The following is a 4,635-nucleotide window of genomic DNA, read 5'->3' on the forward strand; positions in this document are numbered from 1 at the left end:
AACCGATGACGACCTGTTCCTTTTTTCTTTGAAGATATTTAATAAAATATTTTAGTACACGCAAACACAAAAAGCAAAATTTTAATAATGAATTGCCTTATGAAGGGATTACCTTGATTGGGCGAATTACGTAATTTTGTACATCCATTTTTATATTTAGTAGAATTAAACTATTTCTAAAACTATCAAAAACTTTTGTGCATCATACACTAAAATATAAAAAGATAAGCTAAACAAGCTACTGGGTTCATACCTCATTTATAAAGGTTTTAATTCTTTTCTTTTTAATTTTTAATAATTCATCAAAAATTATATTTTTATTAATCTTATATTTAGGGTCAATAATCACAATTTCTTCTAATTCGTGGTTAGGGGCACGAATGGGCTTAGAAATTAATTTACTTTTATCGTTCTCATAAGAGGCAGAAAATTATCGTCTACTGATTATAGCTTCATGGCGCCAGTATTCGATATTACAAATATTTGGTTCGGTTTGGGTAAGTTATTGCCATTCATTCTTTTTTTTTTCAATTATATATTGAAAAATATAACATTTATATAGTTCATAGAGAAACATGAAATACGCGTTATACGTGCTATGTCAGGTTTATCCTTCCATGTCTTGCATTTGTAGAGGCACATAGGTAGGCGTACACAGAACCTCTTCAGGATGCTTCTCTGAATTGATATAACTGAGCTAAAATGACCGCATGTCTATAATTGTTTAATATATTCAGTGTACCTTACAAGCTTTATGCAGCCCTCTGAAATAATGTGTAGTCGAAAGATGTAGAAGGAGATGAGAAGTTGTTTTCCTTTTTGCAGAATCCCCTACCTCAACTTCAGAATTGCAAATTTTTCATTAACTATGGACGTATCATTTAGATTGCTTTTTCATTGAACTTGTAAGTTTATTTGGCCCGCAATCGATGCCTAAGTGTAAGTCTTTTAATCTCTAGAATTTAGACCAATTTTAATAGCTTTCAAAACGCCGCTCGTTTATAATATTTCCTTCTTTTTTTGCGACATGAAGTAGATGTGAACTAAATATTTGCTTTAGAGATAGCTTTGAAGGTGGAATGTAATGATGTAAATATCCTAAAACTAAATCTGTATGACTCTACTTAAACGCGATTCTGTATTTTTCAACCTATAAATTTTATCCACACTCCGACAGCGGATCGCCTCGGAAACTATTTAGATATTCTTTAATACATTTACCTCTTGTGGTGGCTATGTTTTTGTTAAGCAAAACGCATTGGTTATTAATGGAAAATGCTAACAAGGGAGAAACTCTACGAATTGTCCCCAAAGTAAAAGTGACAAAATTGCAAATAACTTAGACAATTTAGCAACAAACAAATAAGCTCCTACCGCTCATTCCGTCAACCAAAGCAAATTAAGCATACGTACATTACCTCTTAATTTATGTTATTACGTATAATTTTTGGAATGATATTTATGTTTAATACGCTATGCAAGATTTTTTTTCACATCCTTTGAAAGCGACAAAATCAAGTTTCAAAAATCCCATAAAGTATATAAACTCTTGGCCTGTTTCAAATTTCGAATGCACCTAAGTCTGGCAACTGACGCGCGAGCTCGTACGCTTTTGTTAGTTTTATTGTTAAAATTTTTTTTGTCTTCGTTGTATACGCCTTTAAAACTTGGTTCATGTAAAAGTATAAAAGGTTGGAACGTGTAAAGATTAAAATTCATTGATTATATTAAAATTTTTGTGATTTTTATTTTGGTTCTTGCGATTAGCACTTGTGATCGCAATAGTAAATCTCTTTCGAGTCTTTTCTAGTTTTTTTTCTTTTGAGTTCTTTTTTTATTTTCTTCCTTTGGTGTGAATAGCTTTTCTCTTGGCATTTTTACCGTTGCTTCAGTAGTATAGATCTTACGTGTAATTTAAGAGAAAATTTTTCTGATGTTCTTTTCTTGTTCTTTTGCTCTCTTATTACAGTGACAACGTAACGGAGAAGTTTTATTAAATTTCTTAAATTTGTAGATAAACTTAGAGTAGTGGATTCTTTTGAATTTGTTTTTTGTCGTAATAATTCACTACTTTGTTTTCGTTGGCTTGACATGGAGTGCTTATATACACCATGTCGCGCAAAAAGAAGGCCGGAATCGGATAGATTCGTTTCTTGTTGGCTCTGCGAGCGCTTTGGTCATGCCGTGCTGCTGACGCAGTCTAGGTTTGATGTGTGCCGTTTTATTGAACACTCATTTTCTACCCAAGCCAGAAAAATAACTACCCGTAGCGTAGCGTGTGGGACGTCACCTCTGAGTTCCTCTAAATCTGATTCGTTGGTACAAGTTACCGCTCCCTCTAACTCTAAAATGAACGTTAATGTTTCCAATATTGTTGAGTCGGTTGGTAACAAAGTAGTCACAAAGAAGCCGGCAAGTCCTTCCGTTTTAAGCTACGCTGAAGTGGCAAGAGTATCTCCGCCGAGGGCCGCCACTCACTCTAATCACGCGCCATCGCCTAAAAATAATGAAGAGAAAAACAAATCATCCTCTCGCCCTGGCTGTTCGCATATGAACGCTGGTCACCATACTTGGTAAGTCGCACAAGCTGCTGGTGCAAGGGCGATAACGCAATCTATATTCTCCCCAACTCGAAACTCTCCTACCGTGAACCCTCCTGTTCCAAGTAATGACATTTGCTTGACGGCAGTTCCTCCCAGAAAAGCAATATTTGTGTCAAGACTGGCACCTGAAACATCGGTGGATAATATAAAAAGTTATCTGGCGGCGAAAGTTCCCAATAAACATCTATTTAAACCCTGTTCCTATATTCCCCCATATTCTGATATCTCCATTTACAAGAAACACGCTGCCCTCATTTGTGAAGTGGCCAAGCTGTCTAGACCCACCGATTTGGTCGTTGCATTGGGTGACTTCAATTTGCCTCAAGTCACTTGGTGTAACACTGATAATTCTGGCTGTTTGGTTCCTACTTCAACGTCTGATAGGGCTGTTGTGTTCTTTAGTGAGTTGTTTGATCATAATTTGGGTCAATATAATCGTACCCCTAATTGTAATGGTAGACTGCTTGATCTCTGCTTTGCCAATTTTCCCGAGATTTAGGTAAATCGTTGTCCACCTTTTAGTTTACCTGAGGATCCTTATCATCCATCAATATGCATTTCCTTTCATCATATTAATGATGGTTTGTTGAAATGCCATAATGTGCCAACTCAAACTTTTTTAAATAATTATTATGATTTTCATAAAATCAATATTGTATTACTAAAACATCGTCTTTCACATCTGACGCTTGATTTCTCAACCGGTAGTATTGAAAGCTTATTGCCATCGTTCTACAATACATTAAATCTAGCTATTGCTGCATCTGTTCCGATCAAGCATTGCCGACCTCGAAGCAGATGTCCCCCGTGGTTTAATAAGACAATTAAATATCACAAGAATAGAAAAAACTCGCTATTCAAAAAATATTCGAAAAGTGGCTCTGCGCTCGACTATTTCGCTTACTCGGAGGCGAGGAATAGATTTAACTCCCTCAACCACCATTATTACTGCAGATACCTTCAGCTCATTAAATCCTCTCTGTTTGCTAATCCTAAATATTTTTTTAAATTTGTTAAAATTTCCACATATTCCTCTCATGTTTCTTTTAATGGCTCTGATTCCTCGGATGATTTTGAAATCTCAAATCTGTTTGCTGAGTATTTCCGACGAAACTTTTCGATTGTTAATTTCGATTTATCAGCAAACTACCCATATCCTATAACTAACTCTGTCTCAATTCCTAACTTGGTAATTTCGGAAGATGACGTTTTTAAAGGGTTGAGTTCTCTAAAATATTGTTGTGCGCCCAGACCTGATTAAATTCCATCATGTGTACTTAAATTTTGCGCTGTCGAGTTATGTGGTGTGATCTCAAAGATTTTTAACCTGTCCTTGAATTTAGGTGTTTTCCCTTCGTGTTGAAAGAGTAGTTTCCTTATTCCCATTCACAAAAGTGGAAGGAGACAACTTGTTGAGAACTACAGAAGCATAGCCAAGTTGAGTGTCTTGCCTAAGTTGTTCGAGCGAATTGTGACTCAGCATTTGACCTTTGCCATTAATTCGTATATTTCTCCGCACCAGCACGGAGGAAAGGGCGATCTACAGTCACTAACTTGTTAGAGTTTACTTGTCATGTTTTCAAGGCTTTTTCTAGTGACTCTCGCACAGATGTGATATACACTGATTTAAGAAAAGCGTTTGATATGGTTAACCATAACTTACTTATCTTTAAACTCCAAGCCTCTGGCTTCCCTTTCTATTTAGTGAAATGGGTAAGCTCTTATCTGCACAACAAATCCTTCAGGGTTCTGTTCAACTTTATCACCTTGGATGAATTCCCCGTTATATCTGGCGTACCTCAAGGAAGTCACTTAGGTCCCATTTTATTTAATTTATACGTTAACTATCTTTCATCGGGGGTTAATTCCAGCCAGATCTTAATGTATGCGGATGATGTGAAACTCATCAGCTTCAAGGTAACTTGGATAATTTCGTTGCATGGTGCTCTGTGAATCTTCTGAAACTAAATCCGAGCAAATGTAAGAAGCTTTCTTCCTCAAGAAGAAAGTCATTCATTACTCAGTATTTCAT

This window comes from Glossina fuscipes, unplaced genomic scaffold (genome assembly GCF_014805625.2).
Source record: "Glossina fuscipes isolate IAEA_lab_2018 unplaced genomic scaffold, Yale_Gfus_2 61469, whole genome shotgun sequence".
In the NCBI taxonomy this organism is placed as follows: domain Eukaryota; kingdom Metazoa; phylum Arthropoda; class Insecta; order Diptera; family Glossinidae; genus Glossina; species Glossina fuscipes.